The following is an 18,656-nucleotide window of genomic DNA, read 5'->3' as shown; positions in this document are numbered from 1 at the left end:
TATTAAACTGCACATATTTAATATGTTCATATTCCATTAAGACACATGACACACAGTTTGTAACACACTTACCCTGAGAGTACAGATGTGGGAGGCGCTAAGTGTCACTTCTTTCCTATGGGGAGATTTTCCATCAGTCTACATTTCCTCCATTGGGTTGAGGTTTGTTTTGCGAAAAATAAAATCCTTCCAAATCTAATATGAATTCGCTATGTGCAATTGAAATCTTCCAGTGATGCAGATGTGCATCACATCTTCTAAAATAGTCTTCTGATGGGTCGAACCACCAGTTAACAGGGTTTGTTGATTCAGCAGTGGTCAGGCTTGTGTCAGTGGTGTGTGATACAATATCTGTGTGTGAATGGATTTATGAGTGTGTGAGTGCATGCATTTTGTAATTGTATAAGTAATATCTGTGATGTATTGGGTGAAAGCCTGAAGCTGGTGTGTGTGTGTGTGTGTGTGTGTGTGTGTGTGTGTGTGTGTGTGTGTGTGTGTGTGTGTGTGTGTGTGTGTGTGTGTGTGTGTGTGTGTGTGTGTGTGTGTCTGGAAATGCAAAGAATTTCCTTGAGGTGCTTGAGGATTATCATTGCAGGATGTTTTCTCTGAGAATGTGATCATGGCCTGTCAGTCTGCTTAAACGTGACTATTTATGTATGCATGAAGCATCGACTTCTGTTCTATGGATAAATAGACAGACAGACAGACAGACAGATAGACAGATAGATAGATAGATAGATAGATAGATAGATAGATAGATAGATAGATAGATAGATAGATAGATAGATAGATAGATAGATAGATAGATAGATAGATAGATAGATAGATAGATAGATAGATAGATAGATAGGTGTTTTTCACAGTTTTCCAAACAATATAAAAGGTGTATGACTTCACTTCTGCAAGCTGAAGTGTGAACAGTACGATTTTAGGTTCACACATGTTTGTGTGAATATGGTTGTAGAACACTGACATGTCTTAATTAGTTGCATTTTACCTTGATTCTAGAGGCGGTTGGGTTAGATTAGTTATGGATTAGTTCTCTGATTCAGGGTGTAACGGTTGCAGTTCAACAACAGAGATCTGCACCCATTCAAGCATAACATAGTGAGAGTATGTGTGCCCCTGTTTGTTACCATATAAGACTTGCTCAGACTCATGCTGCTTTGTGACCTGCAATGTGGGAAGTCATGATTCATACAAGCTACATTTAATCAAACTCGGCTCAAAATACTCCGGCATGCGTGACCCTCCGCCCCTCCACTCACACACATACAGAAATGATCAGCTCCCCAGATGCCGCCACACTTGTGTCATTGTGCTTGCAGCAGCCTGAGTTCAAAGTTAGGTTACATAGATTTGAGACAACATGAACCTTATTTCTTTCAGTGGAAAGGTTTTGTTTATCATTGGAATTTCCAGACTATCCCATCATCCCTTGCACTGACATGGTTCTTCTGTGACATCATGCAGAGGTAATGCTGCTTCCATCAGTTCACATGCTTTCCGTTGTGAAGGATTTTTATTTTATTTTTTTTACAGGAGTAACCAGTTTTATTCATGTGTTGATGTTCTGTTTTACATTTAATCAACTGGTATTTGAAAAGTAACCATTTTTAAAATGTGAAATTTGCTTTTTGCTGATAGATTCCATTTTTACAATTATATGTACTTTAAGTATTTTAATAGTATTACATAATGTAATATAGTCTTTAATGTTCAGAATTTATATTATATGAATTATATTAGATTACATTATACCATATTATATAATGAAACATTTAAAATGTGCTTTTTGCTAATGGATTCAAATTTTTATTATTATATTATATTATATTATATTATATTATATTATATTATATTATATTATATTAAACCAAAATAAAATATATTACATTAAATAATATTATATTATATTATATTATACAGTTCTTTCTAGTTCTTGAATCTGGCTGAGAGGAGTGCAATATTTTGGTGATAACGGCAACTTGATGGCTGTTGTTGTTGTTGTTGTTGTTGTTGTTGTTGTTGTTGTTGTTGTTTATTTAATATAATTATTTAATAGATTATATTTTATATAAATAGTAGTATTTAATAATAGTATTTAGTATTGAGAAACTGTGTGTGTGTGTGTTCGTGATGGTGATTTAAGTTACATTGTTCTGCTGTTAGATGGCGACTGAATAAGCAGTAAAGACTTTTATATTGAAAGAGACTGAAACAGGGTTGTAAACAAGGAAGTTATTTTTACTTTTAACAACACCATGTTAGACACAGCCAACAAATGCACTGAGCAGTGCTGTCATCGGAAATCACCCTTAACAGATGAAAGGATAGTACAACAAAGATATCGCTTTCCTCAGCGGACATTCAAAATAATGTTTTATTGTGAATATGAGATTTAGCTGAAACTGAGATTTGAATCCATGGCTGGTAGAAGATGTTTCAACAAAAGAGGATTTTGTGCAATATGTGCAATATGGTTTTGTCTCTTGTAGCAGTGCGATATGGCTGTATATCAGCATGGCTGTGATTTATATTATATTATATATTTATGTAGACATTCTGACATGCTTGTCTGGGTTTTTTTTTTTTTTTTTTTTGGGGGGGGGGGGGGGTGTTACAGCATAGACAGAAATTAAGTTTGAAATTCAGACATAATCTTAAGCAACCTGCATAAAGCAAACTGTTAACCCATAAAAAGAGTAGAAAAGATGTGCTTAATGAGTAAATCAATCTTCTGTGATCAGTACAGCCCAGAATGTGACCTCTGTGCCCTGCCATACAACCTGAATATTTAATATTTTAGCCCAGATAAACACCGCCTATCTTGAGCAGAAGCCAGCCAGACATTATGATTTTTTTTACTGATTGTTTTTCCTGGATGGCTGATCTCATGTGTGTTTAGTATTGATTTATTCAAAGAGGGTTTTAGTCTGTGTCTACCTCAGAGAACAAGTCCAGCGGTGAGAAAAGACTAGTTACAGTGACAGAAAGCAATTGATTTCTCTAGGTGCTCTACCAAAAATGGTCTAAAAACATCTGAGGGTCAGTAATATTGTCCATGTGTAGTGTTGCATTATGAGTTTTGTTGTTTTTACTGTGCGATATGTCTGCAACACACAGATCCTCAGGCAGTAGGGGTCGTCAGAGATTGATGATGATGGGATCCAGGCTTCTGTCAACCCTAGCTGTATAATAACTCAAGCAAAGCCGAGCCCCCTCTACATTTTCCATTATGAATAAGTCACAATCTCACACAGCTGGCAGTCCCAGTCATGAATAATTAACAATGTCTCAGCGTCCTCCAGGAAAGAGAGAGAGAAAGGAATGATGCATTGCTTTTTTCTTCCTAGGGGTGTAGCACAAGCAGACAATACTATTGATTTCTGCCTTGAATCCATTTAGAGATTGAGCTGGGCTTAATGAACACAGACATGGCTTTATACCTCTACCTTGAACTTTCCACACACAATCAGATCACCATCCTCTCAGTTGTAAAGATGTTTATGATGACAACAGTTTAAAATACTTGGCCCCTTCATCTTAAGTTATAATATTTAACTTTTTATTAGTCTGCTGAACACTTCAAATTAAATATATATATTACCATATGAAAAAACTTATATATACTGTATTATATTTTTTTCACATGATTATTATATTAATTATTTATAATATAATATATAAAATAATTTTAGGTAAATAAATACAATCTAGCGTGATCCAAGGTTAACTAAAACTAAAACATAATTTTTATTACTTGAAATATATTATATAATATAAAAAAAAATATTATATAATATAATAATTGAAATAAGGTTTAAGGTTAAAAAAATATATATTTTTCACATACTGTACATTATTGTTTCTCCTCTATGCCCCACCTTTCTGAAATGTGTAAATTTTTACAAAGCTCATCGTTCTGAAAAGCAAGGTGTACACTGATTGGCCAGCTATCCAGTGCATTGTGATTGGCTGAATACCTCAAGCATTTGACAGAAATGTTACGCCCCTTACCATACTGCCATGCCGTGTCCCGGTCAGAACACCAGCGTGACAAGACAAAAACATTAAAACCCATTATAAAGGAGTCATTTGTTGCATCCAGTGGGGACATAATTATGGATTATAATGACTTGTACTGTCTTTTTACACATTGCGTTGCATCGCGCCGCGTAAACATAAAACCATGTCTGCATTTGTGATACAAAAAGAAACAACAAACAACAAGCGCTACTCTAACACGGCTCAAAACTCATGTTTGAATTGAATCATCAGTGGCAAATCCTTTAAATATGTAAACGTACTTACAGACTGTGAGTCAGGGAGTTTGACTACTAACCCTAAGGTTGTGGGTTCAAGTCTCGGGCTGGCAATACCACGACTGAGGTGCCCTTGAGCAAGGCACCGAACCCCCAACTGCTCCCCTGGCACCGCAGCATAAATGGCTGCCCACTGTTTCGTGTGTGTGTTCACTGCTGTGTGTGTGCACTTTGGATGGGTTAAATGGAGAGCACGAATTCTGAGTATGGGTCAGTTGGCTGTATGTCACGTCACGTCAAAGAGAAAGAAAACTTTAAATCGCATCATATGACCCCTTTAAGTAAAACTAAAACTGTAAAATAAATAAACTGAAATAAAATATTTTTTAAATAATTAATATATTAATAACTAAAATAACTAAAAGTAAATAAACTAAAACTAAAAACTGAAACTTAATAAAAACTATACAGGCATTTTTCAGTTTAAAAATCAAGGAGGAAAAATATTTGACCTTAATCTGCAGTGAGGTCATAAAATAGTTATCTGTGTATCATATACGTAGAATATTCTTATTACGTCTGCTGTGGCCACTGCTTGTGAAACCGTGCGGTTGGGTTTACTTTAATCTGATAAGCGTGTCTGAAGTATGACAGAAGTGAGCTCAGATAACACTTAGTTGTGTATTCAGCACAAAAGAGCTCAGTCAGGATGTCGGTCAAGGCTTCCAGGGGTATTATGGTATGTCTGCATTGTACAGGCACATTCCCAGTTGATACAAAGATCTAATTAACTTCATCACTATGTGCAGGATTCCATGTTATCTTCACAGTCTGAAATCAGTTAGATCCCATCTTAAATAAAACTGAACAGACAAATATGTGAATGCCAGGTATTTCCAACCAGAACTAAACATGGCTTTGTTAAAGGTGAATTGTGTAATGATGGGTTAAAAAAAATAAATAAAAGTTTGGGAAATACTATATGAAGCTTTGTGCGTGCAGACACACACAAGTAACCAGTCGATTATCTGCATGTGGCTGAACTTTCTGTCGCCCAATGAAAGAATAAAGAAAATCCCTTCTTCCGGTCTCTCATTTCTAAGTCTGTCTGTTTCTGTCGTTTCACGCTCTAGTCACCTGCTTTTTGCATTTTTCTGTCTCCTTGTCTCTCTGTCTGTCTGTACCTGTCATGTCAATGTAAATCACTGACAAACCTGTTAGTAATATTGAAAGAAGGGTGTTGAATGGAGCGGAAGGCGAAGACGAGCGATTTGGTTTCTTACACTTTCACAAGACCTTGTTCCTCTTGTCAGATGTTTGGGGAGGTATACTTTTGACCTAAATCTACACATAAGACTGTGTCAGCGCCACTGTGTCCTTATTAGACCTCTTCCATAATGCAAAACACCAGAACTCATTGACTTCTGCTGACAGCAAGTGCCCTGTGCGATACTTATGTCCATGATCATTTATGAATTATTGTGTCAAGACCCAGCCAAAGTTAAAGAGGCTTTAATTAGTTCACAAGTAGATTTATTGGGGATGAAACTCTCCCGTGGTCTCAGACAAGGGCAGGATAGGAGTTAAGTGCTCTGTGAATGAGCCATTATTAGCTGTATAATGATGATAAGGGTGATGTGAGCCGCCCAGTGATATAAAGTGAGGAGAAATGAGGGTGAAAAATGAATGCTTAGAGCTGAAACTCCAGGTCAGGTTGATAAAACAATCAAAACAAAACGTGTTCTTGCATTTATAAAAGCTAGAAAGCAGGCGTTGAGTTGAAACAGATCTTTTTAATTTTTTTTTTTTTTTTTTTTTACAACCTTAATGAAATATAGTGCTTAAATTTAGTAGACATACATTGAAACATGCATTAAAAGCAGTAATATATGGTTTAAAATAACTGTTTTCTATTTAAATATATATTGAAATGTAATTTATTCCTGTGATGAAGTTGAATTTTCAGCATCATTACTCCAGTCTTCAGTGTCACATGATCCTTCAGAAATCATGCTAATATGCTGATATGTTCCTCAAGAAACATTTCTTATCATTATCGATGCTAAAAACAGCTGAATTTAACAGTTTAATGCATCCTTGCTAAATAAAAGTGTTAAATTCTTAAAAAAAAATCTTACTGCCCCCAAAATTTTGAATGGTAATTTATATAAATAAATAATTTGATTGATTGTTCAACTAAGTTGACAGTAAAAAAATGTTTAAATATTATTTTGCATGTTAACTAGCTGTGTAGAACAAACAAGCAAAATCCATTTTTGAGCAAATGTACTTTTCCCTTTTTGAACTCGCTTTCTATTATATTGTATTCTATTCTATTCATTATAATTGGATAGACAGACAGAGCAGAGCAATAGGCTATCTTAGATGTGTGCTCAGATAATCACACATCAAACACTTGGCACCCACACATGAAATCTAGACTTCAGCTTTTGCATAAATGATGAAATTGAAAGAATTTAGTGGGAAAGTGGAAATTTTCTGCTTTTGTCAGTAATAAGAAGTGAGTTGGTAAAGTCTCTTGACCTTTAAAAAAGAAAAAGGTGCATTCCTCTTAAGTGCGTAGGAGAGCCACACAGAGAAACGAGAGACTGATTATGTTTGGCACTAATGAAGCATGATTATGTATCCTGGAGATGCAGTTAGTATTGAGAATTGTAATTGCATTCCATTTGGAACATCACTCTGAAATCCATAATAATAAAAAAAAAGAATAAAATAATTAACAACCATTAAATATTGCAAAATAAAATAAAAAACTAACAAATAATAAAATGATTTTGTATCATCCTGAAGGGTATTTTGCTATAACAACTGTCTGAATGTACAGTTTCCTGCTAATTACAAGGCTTCTTGTCAAATGAATAATGAAAGTATATGAATTATGTATTTGAGAAATGATTTTAATGTGAAAAGAAAGACCACAGAGTAATCCCAAAAAGATAATCTTTTTTTTTTTCTCCAACTTCTACGTATTGAGCTAAACGTAATGCTTGCTTTTTATGTCTTGTGTTGTTTTGTGATATTTCCCAGAGGCTACAGTTAATCATGTAATTATTTCCACCACATCCAGCACCAGTTTTCCCTTAGTCAGTAGAAGTATGATTAAAAAACATGACAAAAATCAACATTCATTCAAAGCTTAATTAAAAACATCTGGCAGGGACTGCAAACAGGTCTCCTGATGATGCATTCGTGAATGTGTTTGTTTTTATTGTTTTCATTCATTAAATGTCTGGCAACCATGCAGTCCCATGTGATTATAGCAGTAAAAAAAAAAAAAAAAAAAAAAAAACCTGTAGAAAAAAAATGTTTCATCCTTTAAATCCAATAAATAAATTGTATCATACATGTGGCACAGTACAAAAACACTTAATAAGCCATACTCTGCTTGTTTACTTCAACCGCACCCCAATACAGATTAATGTGCTAAATAAGCTTATTAGTTCTTCGTTTGATCTTAATCAAAGAGACCTACAGGATCAATCGTAATGAGTGGAATGAACGTGTGATGCACACTTAGATTATCATTTAGGAAACACCCACAAGCCTTTTATGTCATTTCATGCACCAGTTTTGCATGCACAACTGGAAAAGAGTGATTGCCGCAGAGGAGGCACACGGATGATCTCCTTCAGACAAGCACACTCTGTGCCCGGAGAGAGCCAGAATGATTTCCCTTTGAGAGATTGAAGTACCATTTACCTTTATTACTGTAGTCAAGAGTGTGTATGATGGAAAAAAAATCCATCTTCTGTCAACTAATAATCGAGAACAACAACACTCTGCATCTTGCAAGCCCGTGGCATGTGAGAAGGTCCAGAGAGGGCTGTTCCTGCACTGCTGTGTGTCAATCTACTGTAAATGAGAATCTGTAGCCGGTAGGTAATTGTTTCAACAAAGCAGAGGAATTATACTCATTCCAGGCGCTTGTCTTTACACATTACTCTCTATAACAAGAGCTATTTACTAGGATTCCTACCCAATTAGGATAAATAATTCTAGGAGAACTGTTTGAGTCCAGTGTGGTAACAATCGAGACCGTTCTCTCGATGAACACTCTATCAAACGCTGCTCTAAATGTCCATTATTGTCATTCAGGCCCACTGAGACAGAACCATTAAAAGGGCTCCATTAGTGAGTGTGCACTTTTGCCAGCGTATGCGCATGTGGAATAGTAGGATTAGTCATAGAGGCTGATGATTAATACCCAGCAGAGCTGGAATTTAATGAGCCATTAAGTCTGTTTCAGTGTCAGAGGGTTGAAGGAAATGTACTACTGCATGGAAGTCACAGATCACAAGTCTGTACGAGATTGCGTGTGTGTGTGTGTGTTGGTCTTTTTGTGTGTTTGCACAAGGTAAATGGGCTTTTAACAGTTAATAGCCAATAATTACTGGTGGAAAGCAAACCTGTCAAACTGCAGGTTTGGTTAATTGGTGTCTTCACATCTAAAACTGCTAACTAGTTCATCAGATCATTTGCTGAAATGGAGAGTTGAATGTAAAACTATATCGTGCTAGGATTTAGTGTGAGGATTAGCATAAAGCAAATCAATTGCTTGTAACACTTCATCTGCACTGATGGTAAAATGAGTGTTAGTAATGATGATGCAATCTGCTATGATATAACTACCTCTAATGTTGACTACATCAGTGCAATGAATCTAATGAGTGGCCAACAATTTGAGAAAGGTGTCATGGCACTACCCTTAGAAAAAAAATATATATGCTAACACTGTTTCACTGTAAAACCATCACAAATCAATGTGAGATATATCTGTTAAATTAAAATATATTATTGTTATCTATTTGAATATATTTAAAAATGTCATTTATTTTTGTGATAGCAAAGCTGAAGTCAATGTCACATGATCCTTCATAAATCATTCTAATATGCTGATTTGGTGCTAAAGTAACATTTCTTCTTATTATTATCAAAATTTGATTAATGCATCTTTGCTGAAAAAAAATCTTTCAAAAAATCTTATGATCTTACTTTGACTCTAAACTTTTAAACGGTAGTGTACATATTTAAAACAAGTTGAGAATTCATGCAAAATATGCAGTATCTGAATTCATTTACTGCCATTTTATACAACAGGAAATCAATTTCACATTGATTCTTTTAATAGCATAACAAAACTGATTCAATTTTTGAATAAATTACACACAAAGTGTGACAAGAATGCTCTCTTTATACTCATTGAATGTCACTCAGTCAGAGTAGCTGTTTATACTGCACAATAAATTATTTATTTACAGCGTGTTTGCATCTTGTTGATTTGTAGTGGATGTGTTCTTTGCGTGTTTTTGATGGAACGATAATAGATCTAAATCAGTGCTGTAACTGATACTTTCCATGAATAATTCATGACTAATTGCAATCATGATCATGTTTTGATCAATTGTGTTACCCTAGTAGTGCCAGTCTGTGGAATCATTTGTATTTAGAGCGATAACTGTGGCATTTGTATGGAAACTATGATTACCATGGTCATTTTAGTAAGGGGTGTGTGTGGGGAGATGGTCACTGGTGAGTTGAGGTTTTTCTATTGACATAGCAGGATAGACAGCTTTATTCTGTCAGAAGTGTTCTGCTCAGCAGCTGAGAGTGTCTATGGAGACGGAGAAGAGGACACACATCACAGAGCACATCATATGATGTCGTCCCCCAAACTGCCATGTCAGGCTTTCCAGCAGAGCGCAGGAGCACAACTGCATACCCATTCCACACATAGCTTGCACCTCTGTCAGGACTGAATCTGAACTGTCATTTACTGATGTTAGCTGAGATATTTAAACTAATTTAAAGTTGACAGGCATGGAAACACCTAGCTCTGCTTTGTTGGCATAGTGAAGCTGTAAAGAAGGCCTCTCAAAATCCATTTTTTTTAGGGTCTCCAACGAGTTCACCTGAAATGTGAAGCCAAGTGAAGAATGTTTGAGAGCTAATTATAAGGACATTAGGACAGTGTCCTTTATGTCAGGAAAATTACTGCTTTGTTCAGAGTGGTCAAAAGCCAGAAAGAGATAAATAGACAAAAAACAAATGGGCTTTAGTTTAAGATAAAATGTAATCATGTAGATAAGAGATGCATTCAAAACTGAAGTATATAGTAATGGCTTACATGTGAATTGAATTGTTCTTTGGAAAAACATGCCTATACCTATTTTCCAAATTGCAAAAATGTACCTACACATACAGTACATACAATTCATTGTGGTTTCCAGCTAAAATGATCACTAGGTACAATAAAAAAAAAAAACTTTTATTCCTATTCACACAAATGTGACCCTGGACCACAAAACTAGTCTTAAGTCGCTGGGGTATATTTTTACCAATAGGCAAAAAAAACATTGTATGGGTCAAAAGTATACATTTTTCTTTTATGCTAAAAATCATTAGGATATTAAGTAAAGATCGTGTTCCATGAAGATATTTTGTAAATTTCCTACCGTAAATATATCAGAACTTACTTTAAATCTGATTCTCTCAGTATTTAGATTTTTTTGCACCCTCAGATTTTCAAATAGTTGTATTTCAGCCAAATATTGTCTGATCCAAATAAACCAAACATCAATGGAAAGCTTATTTATTCAGCTTTCATATGATGTATAATCTCTATTTTAAAAAAAAAAATGACACTTCGGACTGGTTTTGTGGTCCAGGGTCACAAATTTTGAATGCAGGGGCAGATAACTGATTAATAAGGACTTATTTTAGCATGGTTCTTTGCACAATACTGTGTTATGACTTGAAAACACTTTTACCATTTCTGATGTAGTAAACTTGAGTCTTGTAAAACATGCAGTGACATCATGATGAGCTCAAAAATGAGCTCAAAGACTTGTCGGAGCAATCTAAAATGGCATGGTTTCACATTTTTATCTCATGTTTGTTTTAGTGAATGTTGTTGTTTAGGTTTAGGGTACGGTTTAGTGTAGGTGGTATATTATTTTCAAATGCAACACACATTGAGCATGACTGACTAGACGTTTCACTTTGAAAGTGTCGCAAAATTTACAGGAATATCATTTTGCAAAAATGTTGCCACAGGTAAATTTTTCCAACAAGCTTGGGTTGGTCTTTTGAGCCTGAATATATATATTTTTTTTTCAGTGAGTCACTAGTTTGAACAGTTCATTCACAAATCAGTCTAAAATCAGGTTCTCAAGTCAGCACAGATAGTTAAACACATAGTACTGTTCTCCATCATATCAGAACACTTTGAGAAGAATGTGTTGTTTGTGTCAGTATTGAACTGGGTCTGCATTGCTTATTAAAAAGTTGGATGCACAATCATTCGTCATTGTCTTGGGGGTATTCGTCTCTGAATGTAAGGCTTCATACTCCGTCTAATCGACTGGTTTTAGATTAGTTTCTGTGCTCTGGTAGTTTTCCAGCCCCTGGAGCAGGCAAAAGTAGAACGTCAGCGACAGCTGTCGGAAACCCATCACAGAGCTCTGCTTTTGATGCGTGTGGGAGTGTTCCTCGCAAAACCAGTTAGCTTCCACGGTTAACAAGATTGAGAAAGGCCTGCAGAATAGAAAGAAGAAAGAGAACAGAGAGAAAGAATGAGACGGAGTGCAAACCCCTTGCACCCTTAGCAGTTCTAATTGGTAACACGGCTGAGAGTAGTCATTTTGTGGTGAGTTTGTGTGCATGTGCATCATGCTTTTGTGCACATCTGAAAATCCCAGCATGGAAAGAAAGCACATTCGAATTTTGAAATAGTGTGTTTGGCATCTTATGAACCTTGCAACCACATCTGGAAACATTATTCTTGGAAGACAGGTCATTATCCACCAAAGGCAGCATAGAAAACATATTTAGAGCAAGGAAAAAGGAAACAAAATGAAAAACAATAATTGGAGTGACCAGTTGGACTGTTGCTGTAAATGTCTGGGAATGTAGGACACAAACTTGCTTATACTTAGGTATGGTTCAGTCAAATCTCACAGTTGGAATCAGTGTTTCCTGCACTACTTTTCAGCAGCGGCAGTCCCCCACTACTGAATCTTCAGAGACACAACAAAAGAAATCATAATTTACCTGAGATGTGAGTGTGCACTTGAAGTCAGTATTGAATGTGATGCAATGCAATGAAAAGAATATGTGCTGTGTAATAATGCAGAGAATAAGTGTGTTTCAATTGAGTTACCGCGGTGTCACCGACATGCAATGCAATCAGCGCATTCTGATTCAAAACAACAGACTCTTATGAACCGTTTTTTAAATAGTGAATCAAAAACAAACTAAACAACTTGCACTGAATGTTTTTGATTAGCTAAAAAGAACCAGTTCATAAGAATCATCATTTCATCAGAATCAAACTAAACTGCCTATATATATAGTTATTGTGGGAGACGAACACATTAAAAAGACAAATTTTAAAAAATTAAAAATGTTCTTTGCTTCATAAGGATGTGATTGTTGCTTTACATTACAGCCAGTCTCTAGCTATCTTTGTCTTTTGTTTTCTTCATCTGCATGATAACCACAGTGTCCCTCCCACACACATGCACATATGCACACGCACACTCACACACTGCAGTATACGATCTCTGAACCCACATGCTGTGTGGTTTGATTTTCTCTGAGAGTGAGTGAGAGAGATAAGAAAGAGAAAGAAAGAAAGGGAGGCGTCGGGCCCACTGTTTCCATTCTTTTGGTTGAGGAGTTTCCATTTGCACAAAGCCATTTCCAATGACCAAGGACGACTTTCCGTTTTCACGTTTAATTTGGGCAGCAGTAAACTATCAGTGTTCATCAAGGCTCACAGCTTTAACGGGCTCGCTCTTATTGAAGGAGGCTTTCAACGGTAACCGTCGCATGCAACCTGCCTTGAATGGAGCTGAGCTTTGAGGGCTTGCACCCATCTGCTTCGTCTGTATGGAGTACACAGTCTGCCTATTTTACCCAGTCAGGAGTTAAATCAAGATGACAAGGGTAAGACATTTCAGGCCTGTGTCTCTGTGGGTCAGAGTTTGCCTAAGGTGCAGTCAGTGGTGGTTGTGGGAGCAGGGAGGAGCGCTGGCTGCACAACCCTCACCGCAGAGGGGCAGACAGGGGCAGCCCTGGCTTCTGGAGGGATGGAAAGAGCAGCACTGGCTGCCACTGGAGCTCTGGAGGAATTGTTTAGTCATGCACCGATCATTCCGCGAGCAGAAGTTGGCCCCGGACAACTTAAATAGCTCTGTGTGTTGTAGAAAAGACTGCTGGCAGAGACTGAAAGTAGAGATTGTGTAGTTTCAAAAGCAGTTTAAATCTGCCTGATTCAGAGCTTAAGCATCCTCTTTTTCGATATGTCTTTTCACGCTGTGCTTAACTTTAGTTTATCAGCTTTTTAAACCCCAGGCTAAAGGCACTTTAACCCATAGCAATACAGCATTCACAATTGCATATTTTGAGCATGTACCGTGGTATTCTTGGAAATACATTGTACTCATGAGTACCATGTAAATACTATAGTACATTCATTTTAGTACCGTGGTACATATCAAAGCATCTATTTTATTTTTATTTTAATATTTAGCAAAAATTTTATATTATAACATAAAAAGTGTCCAAAAAAGAGATACCATAATTTTGGTGCCAAATATAAACGAGTGTTATTTTGTTATTATTTACATATTATTATAATATTTATTAATATTTAGAATTTTTATTTTTAGATTTTCAGTTTAGTTTTAGTAAATTGTTAATGTGCTTTTGTCATTTTTAACAATAACAACACTGATGTACCATGCAGAGTTATATTTTCAGCGAGATGTTGTAGCATCGGACAATCAATCAATCAATCTACACAGTGCTTACCTTATTAATTATGCATGCGCTTTTCACTAAACTGTTCGCTGTTTAGTTTTAGCACCTGAGAGAAAAATTAAAATATTAAATGGTGTGACAATACAAACTGAAGTAAAGTTTTTAATTAAATAATGCTTTTGTTTTATATATATATATATATATATATATAGCAAAGTTACTGACCTTAAACTAGAGTCTGTATATATATATATATATATATATAATATTTGTGTTTAATTAATACAGGTTATGTGCCCATGGCAAGCTGCAAAGTTACTGACCTTAAACTAGAGTCTGTAGCAATATAACTTACAATTGCATTTACCTAGAGTTTGGCATGGCCCTAGGTTAAAAATTTTAAGTGTGAAAAGCCCATCTCTCACATTCTGTTCTTTCTAAATGAACGGATTTGCCTGGCCTGTTATATGTTCAGATAACATATGCCACACCTTGCCAATACTGCAAATAAAATTCCTTAAGAGGATCACAAGGTTATGCTTTATGCTGAGGTCTGCTCCTGACTCGTCATATTCAATCTGCACTCATTCAAATCAGCAGCAGGGCTGAATGCTAATTTGAGGTTAGTGATATTCACTTGGCAGCCAGAAGGCAGCCCATCCAGCGAGAATCCCTGATGAGATTAAACGTGTCGGAGTCATTGTGAGGAGCGATTGTCAAAAGGTTCTGATACAGGACCTGGGGCATGGGGGCAGGATACATTTGTGTACACAGAGTTTATCCAGAATCCAAACACATTTAAGTCCCTAATCACACATGCACCGGTTGAGCGGCTTTGATGGGTGAAGTCTGGAGATCACATGCGCCAGCATCTCTCTGTGCCCCTCCTACGTAAGAACCAGTAGCAGAGACCCCACTGTTTTGACAGCTACATCACCTTCCCCAGCTACTCTACCACTGTGTGTGCACATAGGATCACTGTTTAAAGTGTGAATGTGTACCTGCTTACATGGGGGTGTATGTTAAATGTTAAATGAGTGAGTGTGAATGGTCGTGTGGGAGGGTTTGGGGCTTTGTTTTTGCTGTTTTGCTTTGTGTGTGTTTACTTGCTGTAGGTGGCATCCTTGATGAGGTGGTGGTCATGGTGAGATTGTTCAACCTTGTAGCCAGGATGCAAAAGTTTTTGTTGAAGTTTCTGCTGATTACCTTTTTTACAGCATGTATTAATCTACACTTCAAAAAAAAAATCCATAAACTTTACAGTAAAAAAAAATGGCAGCAATAAACATGCAATAAACATTAATTTAACAACATTATACGTAACATACAACCCTAAACAAAATTTGAAATGCAACGCAGAGAATTCTGAGAACATCAGTTTTCCATGTAAATTTTACAGGAACTTACCGTTAACCATTTAACAGGTTTGTACTATAGCATTTTCACAGTTTTTTACTGTTAAAATCATGGTAATTTTTTACAGTGTAGGTTGATGTTCATTTCAATTTATATTCATTAAATATATATAATTTATGAAATTAATGTCATTGTTAATTCATGTTAATTCATAATACATTAATGTTAATTTATATGATATATATTTCTATAATTTAAATATTTCATGTTAGGTATTGCATTAACTTATTAATTTATTTAATATCACTTAGGATCATAAAACAGCATGTTTCTCTAATAAGGCACCATTAGAATAATAAACATGCATCTGAGATTGTTAGAACATGCGAATCGCAACAGTCACTTAACAGCAGAAACACTGCTTCCAGAAGATCAGATAACTGTTTGAGATGTAAACACACCTGTCTTTGATTTCATTGGCTTAAATCACTCATATCAGATAAAACGATTGTTCCAAACGACCTATTTCCTCTCTAGCTCTTTTATTATTTCCTCTCTAAAACTTAATTGTACTTACATTTTTGGTTTAAAGAGTGTTCAATTTGGCCCAGGTTTGGACGCGTTGTATTGTGTTGCACTTCTGCTGTCATCTGGATGACATAAGTTGACCCCTCTATATCTGTCTGTCTCTTTCTGCGCAGGGTGTGAGCGGTATGTCCGTGGATGAGAAGTCTGAAGCTCCCATGTACGTGTATGAGTCGACGGTGCACTGTACCAACATCCTGCTGGGTCTGAATGAGCAGCGGAAGCAGGGCCTGCTCTGTGATGTGACCGTGCTGGTGGAGGGGAAGGAGTTCCGCGCACACAGGGCTGTCCTAGCAGCCTGCAGCGAGTACTTCCTACAGGGGTTCGTCACCCAAAGTGACAATGAACTGGTTCTCAGCATGCCAGAGGAGGTATGGATAAACACACTATTATCATTATTATCATGCACATTAATGCTCTAGTAAATTACTGAGAGGTTGCCAGGTCACTGGTGGATACACCACCATTCAAAAGTTGTGGGTCAGTAATATTTTTTAATAATAATTGTATATATATATATATATATATATATATTTTATATTTATATAGCAAGGATGCTTTAAATTGATCAAAATTGACAGTAAAGAAATTTATAATGTTGCAAAAAAAATAATTTTTACTATCTACAGTACTCTCTTCTTTTAAACTTTCTATTAATCAGAGAATGCAAAAAAAAATGTATCAAGGTTTCCTTACAAATATTAAGCAGCACAACTGTTTTCAACATGAATAATAATTAGACTGATTTAAATATATATATATATATATATATATATATATATATATATATATATAATAGAAAACAGTTATTTTAAGTTGTAATAATATTTCACAATATTACTGTTTTACTATATTTTTTAATAAAAGATGAGACTTCTTTCAAAAAACATTAAAAAAAAATCTTCCAGACCCAAAGCTTTTAAATGGTATTGTATGTTTTAGGTGGGCCTCACAACAAAGCTTTTGGAAGTCTGATAGCAAAAGTATTGCTAGTAAAAATAGCAAAAAAAAATCCTGACATGCTTTTCCATGCATCCCTTTTTTAATATATAAGGTGTAAAAATGGCTATCTGGGTATACTAACTATTCAGTATACTGACTTCATACTGTACGCTAAAGCATGACTATAATGACCACTCATCACCTGTCTACCTACCATATGGCAGCGGCCATTATTTTACTCATCTTTATGAGCAATAGCCGTGTCTCTCTAACACACACTCATACACTTACATGAGCAGTAGTTTGTCTTCTCTCATAGCCCAAAATGCACATTTAATGAACTAGCATCTGTTGCATTAACCCTCCATCTCTGCTTTCCGGTTCATGAATCTAAAATTAAGATGCAAAGTTTCTCGAAAGCAAAGCATTAGCATAACAAATGGATGCATTTATTATGGTTTCTATCACGTGGCTGAGTAAGAACATAGGGTGATTTTAATGAGATGTACTTGATTCATTTCCTCCTTTTAGACTGTCAAGTAGCAATTTAGTGTTTTTAATGGCATGTTTAATGTTCATATCAACTGAACAAAAACAAGGCAGAGATTTCAATTAAGCTAAAGCTGGCAAGCTAGTAAGCATCTAGCAAACAATTCATGTAGCTATTGGTAAACAAAGCAAAACTATGAAGATTTTTTTTTCCTCTAATATTTATAAAAAGACTTATTTCAGATTTGAAAAATCTCAAGCATTACTTGTTAATATGTTAATATGAATTATGGGTTCTGGAAGTAAAAAATAAAAGCATTCATTTTTACCATAGGGGAATAGATTTTTAACAATAACTTAAAGAGACCTTCTGTGGCCTACAAGGTTCTTGAAGCCGCCCATCCACATTATTTCAATGTATTTTTATATAATCATCTTCAGCATAGGAAATTGCTGGTGAAAAACTACATTGCCCATGGTTCTACACTGAAATCTCCACAAATGAGAATTGAAGCTGTCAAACCATGCCAGAAGAACACTTCAGCTTCTGTCCACTCCCATAAAACACTATGAATTTCCCTACGGTCTTTGTATGCATAAAATACATATTGCAATAGACATAGATTACGTGGTTTCATTGTACATAATTGCTACATTCAAATCAATAAGTTTTTAATTAATTCATAATTTAATTAATTTTTAATTTGGTTATCATATTATAGTGGGATTATAGTTCTTAACCTCACGAAAACCATTAAGTACATTTTTTGTCTTTTTGTCCAATTTTTGAATACATTTGTGTTCATTAATGTTTTGATTGACCTCATTGCTGGTTGGTTTGGTTCATTTTTTATAGAACTGAACAATTAAAAGTGTGGTCTAAGGACATGCTAAGATTTTGTGATTGCCGTACACATAAGCACAGAAATGGACATTCACACACCCCTGCTTTCCGAGCTCTGGAGTGATTGAGTTTTCCACCGAGGTGTTAATGTGGCATAAGAACACCTCCAGTCATGTATTCACACCTCCGCTCATACACTCACTCTCATGTGAGCGCACGCATGCAGGTCCTCAGAAGTGGGACACTTGTAATGCATGGGACATGTGGTTTGAAGTGGGATACGACCATTGTTGTTATTGTTAACAATTAAAATTAGTTGTTGTTTTTTTGTTTTTGTTATGATATACAGCTGAAATACATTGTAAACATAAGACTGGAATTAGAAATTT

General features: G+C 35.6%; 1 long non-coding RNA gene across 1 annotated transcript in view; it reads left to right on the top strand.

The window, feature by feature from the left end:
- The window catches only part of LOC122148972, a 60,187-nt gene extending 43,719 nt beyond the window's left edge, over positions 1 to 16,468 (top strand). Inside the window, exon 3 of the long non-coding RNA XR_006162755.1 lies at positions 16,109 to 16,468. This is a non-coding gene — a long non-coding RNA (uncharacterized LOC122148972). The remainder of the gene's footprint in view (positions 1 to 16,108) is intronic.
- The last annotated feature ends 2,188 nt before the right edge of the window (positions 16,469 to 18,656 follow it).

This window comes from Cyprinus carpio, chromosome A20, assembly GCF_018340385.1.
Source record: "Cyprinus carpio isolate SPL01 chromosome A20, ASM1834038v1, whole genome shotgun sequence".
Taxonomy (NCBI): Eukaryota; Metazoa; Chordata; class Actinopteri; order Cypriniformes; family Cyprinidae; genus Cyprinus; species Cyprinus carpio.
This window is presented reverse-complemented; position numbering and strand designations above follow the sequence as displayed.